Genomic DNA, 16291 nt, shown 5'->3' with positions numbered 1-16291 from the left:
CCTTTGTTTATATTATATTCGAATAATATCTAACCGTACATTTACGTGTAAAAGTAACTGATTAGTGCCTTTTCGCTTCGTCTCTACATAATTTACTTTCAAAATCGATTCTGGTATCGATATTATTTTTTATACTAGTCTTGAATATAGTCTTCTTTAAGAAAGTGTATTCTGATTTGTTATTAATAGATGAATTTATATGTAATATTAGTACTGTAGATTCGAGATGGTATAGTGGTTGGAACGCTTGGAACTTAATAGGAGATAATGGGAACAATTTCGAACAAGCACCGCTGAGTTGTTACGTGCTTAATTAATATTTTTCATGCTCTTTGAAACAGAACATCGTGAGGAAACTTGGATATGTTGTAGTAGAAATTTTTATGTATAATGAACAACAAAGGGCCAAAGCACGTTAGAGGTCTTAATCATTTTCACAGGATTGAGGATCTCTGACTTTTTTAATTTCACTCGCCAATAACGTTTAACAAAAGTAAAAAACAAAATCACAATATGTCGTTTTGTTTTACTTTTAATATATTCATTAGAAATAGTAGTAAATCGATTTTTATTTCAATATTGTTGGTAGAGTGTATGTGCCAATCTCATACCTGAGTTGAAGTAACGGTGTTTGTTCAATGTCTTTTAGTTTGTGTTGCCAGAAACTTTGATTGAAACTCTCTTATTCAGGCGAATTGGTAAAACTTTCTCGATTACTTTTATACTTATTTTAACCTTTATATAATAAACTTATATATTATTATTAAACGCGAATTTTACTTTTGTTTATGTACGAGATTTATTTGTGCAAACTTACCTACATCGAATTAAAAACTAAATTGAATGCGACCTTATTTGTGAGAATAAGAGATATAATAAGGTGATCTTCAATATGATATGCAATAAAATTAATAAGATTTATTTACAACGACAATTTTTTTTTCAGAAATTTAGACAAAGTACTTACTGCCGTAAGTAGAAGACTTGATTAAAAGAACACGAAATATTGACATGATTAGTTTATAGATTATTAATATAATTAAGATTAAATTATACTTTAATAAGTAATGATACAATGTCATTGTAGATAGACATATTATTAAAACTACAGCTTTGATCACCGCTTGTAGCAAACAGAAAGAATCAAATTATCAAGAAATAATACACTATAGTGTCGCTTAAAGCGCGGTTAAAGCGATTTGTAAACATCAAATTCGACACATACAACAGCTTTAAAAATAAATGTAAAACATTTTCTTACTGTTATTCGTACATTTGCTTGAAAATCTAATTGAAAGCTGATGCAAGAAACGATGGCTGAACACAAAAAATACAAACAGAGCCAGGACTTTTTGCATCGCTTACGTCCGTCTGCTATTGCAAGCATTTTAATTATCTTTCGATATACGAGGAGGAATAAGTAAAAACGGCTCACAATGAGAAAATAATAGCGGCTGGATTAGCATTCCGTTCTTGAATACTCACTGAGGAATGGAAATTATATTAATTTTGTATGTAGTATTTTTAAATACCATTTTATTTTGTGAAATAACCGTTCTCTTTATATTTTGTTAAATATTTTTTGAATTTTCAGTATTTTGTTATAAAAGATTTAAATATCCCATAGCTAGGCAAACGCTTCTTACCTCGCTCCAGTGTAGGATTGTGACTTATAGAATTTCCTTGTGAACTTTTATTTCATCGCTGAAATGTTTCATTTGAGATTGGAATCTACGATTATCGTTTTGGATCTAAGTTTCCTATCTACTGGGCCATGTAACGTTAATGTAAATGTTTAATTAAATTACGATGACATAGTGGAAATTGTGACATATACGTATAATATATTAATTAACTTGACGTAAAAAAAGTTGTCTTTTCGAGTAATTACATTCCCCCTGGTTCTGTCTCACTAGAATATTTTCCTCAGACTGAGAGAAGTTTTTACGCTACTCTAACAAAACCATCAAATCACACGGCGGAAGAAAACCAACCCATTAAAATGCAACAGACAAAAGCGTCGATAATAAAAATTTGCGAAGATCTTACAGTATTTTGAACATTTAAATATTTAAACTTCTTAAAACACCAGCCATAACCAAGAGAATTGGATATGGGTAGACAAATGATAGATTGATTTAAAAAATATTGAATTGTAAACAAAATAGAATATTTGCAATTATAATTTTTCCCCAACAAGGATTTCGGGCATAAATTTCGGGATGCTTAGTTCCTTAGAAACAGTGCTCCGAGGTGCAAACGAGATAGAGGCCGAGTGATTTAAAATTAACTTTCCCATTTTACCGGCCCCTTTAAACCTCGCATTAATCCGGAATACGTCCACGGATTTTGTGCATCGTTTAACATTTTACGGGATCTGTTTTACGAAAAGTTGTGTGCGTTGGAGGAGGAAGTTGCTCGGTTAGTTAGTTGTCATATTAATTATTTTCTGATGAAATTCGTTTTTATTTCAAGTACTTTGAAAATTACTAATATGATAATATATATATTTTATACATTTCACTTTATTAAAAAAGTTCTCGTAAGAGGCAACTTGAATGGACTATAACTTAATACTTGAATCTATAAAGTTGATAATGTCCGAACATAAATAGATCATATAAATAATCGAGTTGAGTATTTAAACAAATGTGGCTGCCGTTGCGTTACGATTTCTGGATTAGGTCTTTTTGATAGGTTACTATCGCAGGAGCCATTTTCAACGAACGGGATTCAGCCCCATAGACATATAGTGCATACGAGTCAGCGCAAGTGCAAGTGTATTTAATTCGATTGGACGGACAATCAGATATTACGAATTGACTTAGACTAACTCTGGAACTAAGGACTAAGATTAAACTATATATAAGGCACGACTGTGTAAACACTACCAATCCTTTTTTAAGGGCTCGGATCGCAAAATATACAATACAAGGACAATTGTTTACAACGTAATTCAAGGACGCATTGCAATCCATATTAGCTTTAATAAACAGGAAACAGTTGTACGATTGCGATTTATATCTTCTTTTAATATTCACGTCACACACAGACATATAATATTGGGCGTCTGTGACACCGACATCGGTAATTTATAGTTTGAATAGAGTGACACGGGTCAGGAAGGTTTCCGTGCTATAAATTAAACCCTGTATTTTAGCGGGTCGCGGTGTCACGCTCTGTATGACTTTTTGTTAACCCTTTTTGGTAAAGTATGTATTTGACAATAGGACGATCGCTTTGTACTTATGTATTTTGCAAGCAGTATCTTTATATAGATACCGATTTGTTTTGTTCGGATAAGGGAGGCTTTTGTTAATTATCTAACCGATATGTGGAACAAATCGTTCTTTGAATAAAAAATTCAAATATAAATATTTAATTTAATATAATTTATATATTTAAGTGCTGGAATAAGCTCGTGACCTTCTCATCAAAAGGAAAGAATGCTTCAGCTCAGTAGTGGGATATTTAAAGACTGTTTTTTTTTATATTCTTAGATTGTTTGGAAAACAAAACAATTTAAAACGAACTCTTATATAATTATCTAAGAGCCGGAGCCGCTGCGGAAAAAGCTGAAGCGAAACGATCTAAATATTGTGTCTTATTCCAATATTTTGTCCCCTATGCTGTTGAGACACTTCGACCTTGGAGTAGTCGTGCAAAATGCTTCATTAAAAGTATACCACTTCGCCTTATTGCCTCCACTGGTGACAGGAGGGCTAGTTCGTTTTTAGTCCAGAGGATCGGAATTGCGAATCAACGGGGAAATGCTGCTAGCATTCTTGCCACGATTCCACTTAACACATTTAAGGACTTACTGTTAAAATTATCATGTAAATTAATAAATATATATTATCATATAGTTGCAGTATTATACAGTATATTCCAATAGTTATATGATAAAAGCTATATTATTATACTAGTTTACGAGACGACATCTCGAAATGAATGGAACTGCCAAGATTTTTTACATAAACATTTACAAGTGAAGTTAATAAAACTGAATTGCAATTCAGTTGGGAAATCCGGCTTGTATTCATACCATGGTACCGGACAACATGATTTGTATTTTGTAAAGTAATATTTATATAAAGAGTCGAGATGGCCCAGTGGGTAGAAAGCATGATTTTTAACTGAAAATTCAAGTAAAACTTAAAACAAAAGAAGTAAAAACACTAAACAAAATAAATATGTTACGTTTTTCTTGTGATGCGCACACACACTTTATTTTCACTACAATAAATTACCGTGAGGTACCCTGCATGCGTTGGAAAACTATTGCCATTAGTATATCCATCAAACTGCAGTAGACCCAATATATTGGACAAAAGTTTAATTATTATTATTCATTGATATATTTACAAACTTAGAGTCGAACTATTTATTTAGCGTTTTTTTTGAAGTTCCGCTCCATAAAAACATTATATTCATATATATAATATAATATATTTATTCTACATAAATATATTTGAACTAATTTATATAAAATACTTGTCTCAGCGTATAGCGGAGCCGGATTTTCAAGAGTCAACCCGCCTGGCCGAATTTGGAACGGCTCTCACATTAGAGCCGGGCTTGAGGGTTCTCCATGTCCAGAACGGAGAACTTTAACCACAGTCCACGAAGGGATGTATGTATGTCCATTAACGTAATACGCTTTAAACCATCTCTTTAAGTGGATACTTTACTTTTTTAATGTCAAATATCTGAAATCAATTTTAAAGAGTGTTACATAAACCAATACTAACGTTAAGCGCCCGCTTAGTATCGATCAAAAATATTTGAAAAATGTAATACGATTTTACGACAGGCTTAATATAATAGAACGATCTCGAATCTTCGACGTGGACTACGGGACGACATACACTTATTATAAAAGGCTATAAGTTTGATGTTCAATTGTCCGGACGAAAGTGGTTAGCTTTTCAAATCTCGGATTCAACCAATAATGAGAACAAATAAAATAACCATCAATTACAGTTCAGTTGATTGTGACCTTTTCAATTTTATAGAAAAATATATTTCTATTGATTAAGAGAAAGTAGGCGAACATTGCATTATAAAGACTACTTTCTGCAGTTTCATCCGTGTGACGGATGAGGGATTGTGCTGTTGTTAGGGATAAAAAGTAACTTTGTACTATTGAAGACTTTACTGTATCTCTGTGCCTAATTTCGCACAGATCCTTCCATCTATCCAAACCTTCGCATTTATAAATCAGTAAGAATACTTTACCGATTCTGTAGTGCATCAGGAACGTTCGCCGAATATCGGGTCGATTGTTTTTATGCCACGATGCGTAAAAGATGCGCCACCTTGGTGCGTAAAGTCAGTGACAGCACCAACAGCGTACTTAACATGATCGCCAGCAGACTTGACTGCTTATATATCTATGACTGTTGTGCAATTTTTAACGGAATGGCGCAGCAGGCATTATTAACAGTTTTTTTTTAGTATTATTTTATTATACTAACACTAGGATAAGATAAATGTTTCAATTATATATTTGATTATTATTATAAATAAATTTACGACAATTTATTTAGACATAATATAAGTGAAATTGGTAAGGAATTACTATATCATAATCCTAACTAACATTATAAAAACGATAACAGTTTGTTTATTTATTTAAGCACACAAAAACACGGAAGTGCCCAAGTTTGCACAAAATATGTTCAATCCTTCATAAAAACTGTTTCAAATATTAATTATAATTTTTATAAACGAGTTATAAGCCGTAATACAATTTATTTTTTTGTTTTAATCTGAATAGTTGCTTTGACAAGGGTGAGGACATTGTGTACTTGTACGCGCTGATCTCATGAACTACAAGTCCGATATCAGTGATTCTTTTTGCGATAGTTAGGCTATTTATTGAGTAAGTGTAAAGGTTGAATAAGCTTCTTTTAGAACCCCATACGGCAAACTCTCTAAAATATGCATGTAAAATCTAAAAACTACGTGCATAGCGAGTGAAACAGCGGTTAAACAACTAGTCGAGATATTAATTGGAATGAGATCGTACCAGTCTCTGCAGTCTGTTTGGATTTTACTTCACGTCTATCAGTGCAGGGTCGAGCCGATTAGATTTTCATAAAAAAACGGTTCTTAATATACGGTTCTTAATATCATATTTAATAATAAAGCAAAAACAAACTATTCCGCTTCAAAATGTTCGAAGTATATATTTATGTAGACAAATTACTTATGTTTTCGAAATATCGAAGGCAAAATGTTATAAAAAAAATTGCTCTATAACATGTGTATTACACACATTATGTGCAAATGCTATGTTTTATTTATTATGACATAATATAACTATGAAAATAAAGACAGTTTTCATTGAAATAGCGCGCAGATTGTCCGGGCCAAACTTCGGCTATTATGACGGACAAAAATAGTTCGAGAAAGTTCACCATCCCGGGAACTAACGGTCCTCGTTATTGCCTTAGTTTGACAATATTTTGTTGTGGACAAAGATGGGGAATTTCTTGTTATAAAAAGCTATTATATCGCTGACAAATTAGTCGAGCTATTACGGGTATTGTATCTTTTTATATTATTTTCTCTCGTAATTCAAACAATTTCGTTGAGATTGAGGAGTGTGTTTTACTGCTGAACTTAAATATTATTGTTATTGTTACGAATTAAAAAAAACTGAGGATTAATAATAATTAAACTTTAAAAAGTTATATATTACTAGTTTCTGGACGCTTGGTGATTGGTGCTTAGGTGTCTTTTTCTGGGATAACCTATGTGCTATCCTAGACAATAATCACTGTGTCAAATTTCATTCAGATCATTCGTTCTCGTGTGATTGGTACGAACATCTAAACTTTTCACATTTATTAAGCTAAACTCACGCTTTGGTTTTGCTACATAAAAATTATTGTCACCTTTTGTTATATTAATGAGAAAACGTAATTTCGCACTACCGGAAATTTGTATTCACTTTTGTTGCTACATTATTATGTTCGGCACGCTCTTCTTTTTTTACTATAAAGCATTTCATCAAATATATAGTTATAAAAATGTGTAAAGCAGGCATTTAAATTTACATTATATAAAAAATACAAAGTATACTATATTCAAATTTTCATTTCATCATTCTAATTATAGCCTATTGTTTCATCGAGACATGATACCCTAATTAAATCCTTCCTCTCATCTAGATAGGTCTCGTATTTAGTAATGAAGCTAGTCCCGGGATGATACAAAGGCTGTCATAAGCAGGGATTGAATCGAACAGGTAAATTAATCTGATGCAATTTTACCTAGTCACTGAGAGGCTGTGCTGTATAGACTACAGTTAGCTCATTAATCTTTAAAGGATTTCTTTGTCAACGATACTTCGTTTAGCATATTTTTAAACTTACATTACTAGTGTTTAAGATTTATAATTTTGTTTCTATTTAAATCTATTATTAATTTACATATTTTTTTGTAATAATAGAGAGTATATTCAATTGATGTATGATTTTTTTTTAAATTATATTACATACTTGAATAAGAACTTCATGGTAAGGCTTTGAGCAAGTAGTGTGTAAGTGAGCCCGGGCAATTACAGGCACAACGGACATAACATATAAGGTTCCAAAATTGGTGTCGTATTATTAATGTAATGGAAATTTGAATTAGCAGTATATTTATTATATATATAAATAATGAACTATTTATTTAATATCAGTAAACGTATGCTATAAAATAATGCAAATCCTGTTGAAATATATTATTTAAGATAATTAATTAAATAATATAATTTAGTTTAAGTAAAAATATTAAGTAGTTATATTAAATTATATAATAAATATACGTTATAAATCCACATTATTATATTATTATGCAATAAGGGTTTTCTATTTGACTACGGAACCTAAATACAACAATAATAAAACCGGCGCTACCATTATGGAGGGAATGTAATTAATTGGTTGGTTCTGGTGAGGCGTTTTTTGCTGTCCTTTTGCACTCTGACCCCAGAGGGTTTATTTACGTACTAATTGAAATTCAAAATATTTCATAGTCGATTTGATGCGTGGAAGCGGCGACCGTATAATATTATAATTTGCTTGTTTCACACATCGATTCATCTATACTAATATTATAAAAGCGAAAGTAACTCTTTCTGTCTGTCTGTTGTTCTCACGACCAAATTACTGAACCGTATTTGATGAAATTTGGTATGAAGCAAGTTTGAAATATGAGGAAGACATAGGTTTTTTTATACTGAACGCCTGAGGATCAACCATTAAACGCGAGCGAAGCCGCAGTTGACAATTAGTTGTGCACAAACATACCCTCATATATCGTATAGTTTTATAATAAAAATATATAAATAACTATCTTTTAGTCAATATAAAATCAAAATGACAATATTTTTTGCTTTCACTTGGTGATCGTTCGGGGTTCGCGCGTTCATATTCGGACATGAATAATGTCTTTTCATGTATATGTCATACAATTGTTCGGCGGTAGAAGAAAATATCCGGTATATTATTACTACATGTATATTTACAGTCTGCATTGGAAGTGTAATCAACCTTAAAGCCCTTCTTCTTAACAGAATTTATTCGTGTTTCTTTTTTTGGGTTAAAAATATTATTATACATATACGTATGTATAAAAACGATATTCGTTAAAAAATAAATTGAGAGAGAAGCTGTCAAAACAGAATAACAACGGATAAAAGTATTTCCTACATCAACGATCGTTTTCCAAATGTTTCTGACCAAGTAAATAATCTCGTGTTTTGTCAAAGGGATAGGTTTCGGATTCCCAGATGTATCAGGCTGGTCAGGCTTTGAAAGTGAGTCGTTGTGAAGAAAAACAAGGGTTGGATGTTCTCATTGGCTCGCAGCTCACGATCTCACTTTGTTAAGAAAACACCGCCCGCCCTTTGATGTGCTGGGAGCGATTTTTTAATGCATATCTCGAAGGGAATTATTGATAGCTACGCCAGATTTCGGTAATCGATTTAGGTGCTTGACTTTTTGGAAAAAATTTTCTTTTACATGTTTTTTGAATTGATATTCTAATTCTTTTAAAATATTTTAAGCAATGCAAGGCAGAATTCGCAATTAGCTAAAAACTGTTCTAACCGATAATTGATGAGTTTTGTTACTGAAAAAAGTTTTCAATAAAGTATTTCCCTGTTACAATCCCCCAGAGCTATAAAGAATCTGAATTAATTTTCGTTCTTTTATTTACCTTAATTTTAAAGTTGCAGATTTATTCAAATTTCTGTAATGGTTTGATTCTCGAACGGTACTACCAGGTAACTCAAGTAAAAACTTGAATCATTTTTCAAACGTAATGCCACTCCTTAAAGGCATTCAGGAGGTTCGATTCGTGTTTCTTATCCTTCATTCATTAGCAAGTTCAATCAGAAGGCCACAGCCTGCGGTTATTTATTACCTTACATCGGCCCTAACAATTACGGAGAAGGAAAAAGTTTCTCCATTACTGGCCCTTGGGAGGGTTTTCATACAAAAAAGAAATTGTACACGTTGCCTTGCAGCGCGAAATGGATTCCCAATTTCGATTTATATTCCTCCCGTAATCGCTATTGTGGGTAATGTGATATACATTGTAAAAATACTACATTTAACGTCTTAAGTGTGTATAAAAGAATAGGAATCACTATGAGAGGAGCGTTATTGTGACTTTAAAAAAAACGTTAGTATAAAAAAACTTTTTATAAGCAACCTTTTTGGTGGCATGAATAAATTACGATATTTAGTGTCTTGTGTTGTTTCCAGCATCTGAAGGTGCAAAACTCCACTGCAATTGCATATGTGTAACTGGTTTGAAAGCCGCATGTATGATTAGATACAAAATAATAAAAAAATATGTCGTTTTATATTTCTGGTGGAACAATAAATATCTGTATATTTGAGTCGATATCGGTGGGCTTATTGGTTCATTAGCTGATGCAATGTGTAGACATTCGAAAACATTTTCACACAAAATCAAGATTTTGTGTAATATAAAGCTATACCGAGACCTGTCAGGTGATAAATTCAACATTGTCACGAATTATATATCTATCGGTTCAAGGAGAGGTTTTATTAAATTTCAATTTGTAGATTTGTGTTCGGATTGTCGGCACACCTGCTGACAGAATTACGTTCGGTCGGACACGTGCTGCGACCGTTAGGTGCGGATATATAAAATGTAGGAAAGTTTAAGTGAAATGTATTGGATTGTTCGCTAGAAGGGTTCGCCGCCCTAATAGATCGTGTTTGTTTTATTCGATTGCCTAAGTTTTGGTATTTCTTGAAGGAGTTTCGTTAGATTTGAATATTTAAGCACAGAGAACTGTACTATAATCTAGTCTAGTCTATCATTTATTATATAGCCGGAATGACTCAGTGGTTAATCGTTAATCTTAACTGATAATTGTGGGTTGAATACCAGGCATAATAACATAAATATCATCATCAGCCATTACAAAAAAAAATCACCCACTCAGCTAGGAATTCGTGCTAGATAATATCATATTTAATTCGTGTGTAATTTTCACTGGCTTATATACGGTAATTAATAGTCGTTTAACTTGTAATATTAAATTCCAGTTAGATGTAGTTGAACACAGCTTCACTGATGTATTTAGAGCATCTGTGATACTTCCATAGCCTCAGGCAAGCGAGCCGGTCGAATATTCAGGGACCACCTGCTCATTGTTATTATCTCATTACTGGCTTTTGCATTTCTGTTATTTATTACAAGCAGACATATTTTAATATTCATATAATTCTTCTTCCTAATACTCAATAGATTATAGCCACGTTTCGCCTTTGTCTATACTCATGTTATTACTTATTTTATTATTGCCAAATCATTGAACATAATTTACTGAAATTTGATATGCAATAGACTTTATTCATAACGCTTGACGATCGATTAAAATGCGAGGGATTCCGCGAGTGACAACTAGTACTTTATTTGACATCATTTATATAAGTATATTATGATAAGTATTTCAAGTTTTAAATATTATAATGTATAAATTTTTTACATTAACGATTTTATTCTGTTTAAATAAATATAAGATACGTAAAAAATTAAGTATTCTTAATGTTTTCAGAAAATATATATTTTTTTAAAAACCTTATTTTGGACGTGCTATTATGGACTCAAGGGCTGTAACGACATATATTCTATTTTGCTAACATAATTTAATATTAATCACAAATCATAAATAATATAATCAGTAGTAATATAATAAAAGCAATATGATATTTACGTATTTAAAATTCAAAGGACTCAATTATTGGCTAAAGCACAAAATATATATTTAAATAAAATGACAGTTCGTATAAAATGGCTTCAAATTCAAGATACATTTCACGAGGACTTTAAAAACACTGAAAGAGCGTGCGTGGCAGACGTACGTACTTACTGTGCTCAAATGAAATGTAAATACAAATCTAGGACGCCATTTGCAGTCAGAATGAGAAACGAAATCACTGTTTATGCTCGATCTAAAGCCTGCGCTTTAATTATCCCAGTTATTATATAATTCCAGGAAGTATGTCACGTATATGACAGTAGCAAGATATATTATAAATTGTATCTCTGAAACAGAATAAGCTTCTTTGTGAAACGTCGTACTTGATATTACTCGCCGTAAAATAGATTATTACGTCGTAATGTTGTTTATATTTTAGCTAAGCAATTAAATCGAGGGTATTATTGCGGATAAAAAACTTAGTTGAATTAAACAACAGCAACAGCCTGTAAATTTCCCAATGCTGGGCTAAGGCCTCCTCTCCCTTTGATGAGAAGGTGGTGGAACCACGCTGCTTCAATGCGGGTTGGTGGATCCACATGTGGCTTAATATCGTTGAAATTAGTTAAAATTAGTTTGAAATTAGCACGAAATTAATTAGAAACCCAAATTAAGCACATGAAAATTCAGTGATGCTTATCTGGGTTTGAACCTGCAATCATCGGTTAAGATAGACGCGTAATCACTTTACCATCTCGGCTACTAATTGAAATTTAATTATACGATGTATGGGTAAAATATAGAATACTATTTGACGTTTTATATGATTTATATAAAACATTTGATTCTATAGAATGCTCTCATTACAATATATACAAACATCATTAAATAATATATGAGTTATGATCCACTTATTAAATTTATATATATATATATATTGTATACTACAAGTTCATTATTTTTATTGGCTTTTTGGCTTATGGCTCGTATCGATATTGACGCCGTTAGAAACTTAAACTAGTCCTTATATTACCAATGCGCCACCAATTTTAGGAACTAAGATGTTACCTAAAACCACTTGCTTATTCACCCTTCACACTGGAAACTCAACAATATTAAGTATTACCGTTTGGTTAGAGAATATGTCATGAGTGGGTTGTACCTAAATAACGTAGATGAGTTTTTTTAAGATATATTTAAGCCGAAGTGCAAATGGACCATCTGATGGTAATCACCGCCCATAGACAATGGCGCTGTATGAAATATTAAAAATTCCTTGCATCGCTAATGCGCCACCAACCTTGGGAGCTGAGATGTGTAACTTCTGCCTATAGTTACTAGCTCACTAACCCTTCAAACCCCAACACAATAATATTTTGAACTGCTTTTCGGCGGTAGAATATTTGACGTGTGGGAAGGTACATATCCAGATGGGCTAGCACAAAGCCCTTCCAACAAATAAACATTACAAACTTCCAGACAAACCCGCCCCGGAATATGAAAGCAGAACTGTACACTGAACTGTGTATGCATAAAAAATAAAAAAATACTCAATCTTCAAAATATTCGTGGAAATATTACTAAAATAAGTTTAACCTTCCCACTGAATGAAGTTCGTTCCAGTGACATAAACAAGACAATATCTTAAAGATTCTCATCTCTTTCCGCTGAATACTCGATTTCTATCCTATATTCCAATCTCAGGCTATTTTCCAAGCAATATTTCTCAATTGCGTCCACATTTAGATTTCAGCATCTAGATAACATTTTCAGTTCAAGTGGACGCAGGACGGTTCTCAGATAACAAATGCAATTTACGCCGCGCCACTTCAAAAGAATTACGCGATTTTTATATATTTTTCTGGTCTTGTAGTAAGTTTTTATCCAGCTATGTAGTAAAAAGAGCATGTACCTTTAAATTAATAAAAAAGTTAATATCTCAAAAATATACTATTCGAAAGTCAAAAAATAACAACATCGAAGTTATTCACTTAATCATATTGTATTGGTTAAGGTACATTATTAATTAATATTTTTTTAAGTTTATTAATTGATAAACACTATGTATTTTTTACAAGATTATATAGATGACTAGGGACCCACTCCGGTTTTGCACGTGCCCGATTTATTAGTAAATAAAATGATATGATATAAATAAAATGTATACCTTTAAGCACTCAGAAACAATGTAGCTTTTTGTAAATTATCCCTACATAGAAAACAAATTTTGTCTCCTTATAGTATAAGGATAGATAAAACAACTTAAAGGTAGTGTATATATAGTTCTAAACGTGATAGCGTATTTATTATTAAGATATGTAATTAAGGAAACAAAATTTCATTTCTCGCTGAATCTTTTCCCTCGACACTTTTAAAACTCTCAGTTCTAAATGTAAGAATTCGCTTTACGTTTAATTTGTTCTTGTGAAATCACGATGAAAAAAGTCTTGTAACTGATTTAGAATAAAATACATTTTGATTTTGAATATTTACTTGGTACTACAAAGTACCTACCAAGGGCTACAAAGGGCTAGCACAAGCTAGCCTGTCTGGGTAGGTACTAGCCACTCTTCAGATATTCTACCGTCAAACAGCAGTACCCAGTATTGTTGTGTTCCGGCTTTAAGTAAGTCAGTGTAACTGTATTAGCGATGTAAGGTATGTTAAATTTTTCTTATATCACCATTTTCTATAGGCGGTGGTGACCACTTACCATCAGGTGGCCCATTTGCTCGTCCACCTACGTATATCATAAATATATTTATAGTATGGAAATTTCCATAGTCGATTTGGATATATTTTTTAAGAGCGAAAGTAAAACCTGTTATATATATATATATATGTATATACAGTAAAAAGAAAGATACATCATTGTTTATGATATCTTAAAGCTTTTTCCGAACCCCGTAAGACAATACACCATGTTTACCGCTATCCTAATAGAGCACGGCGTGAAACCGGATGCGAACCCACGTCCAGTCTACGTTTGACGTTTATGAGGGTACACTAACACGAGTGCGTAATTTAATATGTCTATAGCATAATCCCGTAGAAATTTATTACTTCAACTTCAAATTGAATTATTCCGCTTACTGTTTTCGGTGAAATGATAAAAAAGTGCGGAATCAAAGAAATAATTTTAATATTATCGTGAGTGTTTTTTATGATTTTATATAACCTTTATAACCTAACTATAGGCGGACGTGCATGTGGGCTACCTGATGGTATGTTTTTCCTTGTGCCTCTAGTACCGCTATATACACAAACATACGTTATACTAAATATATAGCATCAAATTCTTGGATCACAAATGTTAAGATTTTTTAATATTTGAATACGATTCTACATAGTAACCAAGCGTTTAAGTTTAAAATAAGAATGAAGTGTAATTAAATAAAAATAAGTTTCAACTTGCAAAATATTGCAAGTGTATAATTAACTATGTCACAAAATCACACGTTTTTATTAATATTATATTATATATTAAGTAAATAGTAACGCGTATCAAAATATAGAGAACAAACATATTGAGATTGTTCGTGGGTACATAGAGAAGTTATATAACTTGCTTTTGACCTGTAACTATGAGCTATTTCTCTTTTTCTCTTAGTAGACTCGTTATTTGTATCTTAATTATTTTTTTGAAAAACTCTATCGTTATAAAAGTATTCTACTGTTATATTTTTTATAACTATATTTTAACTGTAAAAAAAATAATTGTGTTATATTTTATTTATGAACTGTTATTATTATTTAATAATGTATTTATTTCTGGAATATATAAAAGTATATTTTAAAAGAGAAGGATTTGGATATTGTTCTCCCGGACTGTGCCTAATTGGATTGCCTTTCAAATTCATTTCTCAAATTTTCCTAAAACATTGACTTTGGAATGAAGAAACACAAACGCACATGAAGAACTCAGTGGGGCATGCTCTGGCCGCGTGTGAATGATGCCACGTGTTGTATGCACTAGACCATCACGAGTCTAAACCAATGTGTGTTTAAATCTACACACACAAGCATATTTCGCTGTCATTTTTGTATTAAAAGTAAAGATATAGCTTTAGTATTTATATTGAGAATACTGAGTTATACTACATTTATTATTAGTAGAATCCAAACCATGAAACTGATGATTGGCTTGCACAACCTAACCAGTGTTAGCACACATGTATTAGCATATCATAACTGAAATTATAGATATACACACCTTATTGGTAGATTTCTGGACGTGAGACGTATGATAAATTTGGAAAACTCCACGCATAGACATGCATGTTACATGTAGCTACAATTTTTGTAATGCGAATGCTGAGTTTATATACAAATTTCACATGGATTTAAAATTATGAGGCATTTTTCGTTTCTTTTCGATAGTGTCATCCTGTGTTAGCACACATAAACATTATTACACACATGTACATTTGAAATAATGATGTAGTTTATAATTATTGATGATGGAATCTCATCCTGTGTTTATTTTTAATCATTACACACATTACACATACATTTGAAATTATGACGTAGTTTACATTTCTTATTGATAGAATCTAATAGTTCCACGTATTGGATTGACCAAGCAGTTTCTATTGTAATTTGAATTTGATTACATACCAAGATATCCGTGTAATTTAATTACTTTACTGCTCGATTTAACTAATCTATATATGTGACAAAACTATATACAGATAATATACAGTCGTTCTAACAGTTCATCCAATATTAAACCCGATGAGCCCATACATCATTAGAGGATGAAATTGAATGCCGGTCAATTTGATATAGGATCGAAATCTATCAGAGCAACTATTCCCATAATGATATCAATGATGCGAACCGCTATCGTATAAGCCGTTTCTATTACAGTTTATTGTTTGTTATCAATGTTTATTGACTATGTTCAAATATTAGTACATAGTAGAGATGATCCGATTATGAAAAGACTGACCAAATACATCGATACATGGTTTGGAATCCAGATCCCAACAAGGACGAAATGAAACTTAATATTTTTAATTCATTTTTCTTCAAGCACGAATGAATATCATTCAA

The sequence above is a fragment of the Vanessa tameamea genome, chromosome 3 (genome assembly GCF_037043105.1).
Source record: "Vanessa tameamea isolate UH-Manoa-2023 chromosome 3, ilVanTame1 primary haplotype, whole genome shotgun sequence".
NCBI lineage: Eukaryota > Metazoa > Arthropoda > Insecta > Lepidoptera > Nymphalidae > Vanessa > Vanessa tameamea.
This window is presented reverse-complemented; position numbering follows the sequence as displayed.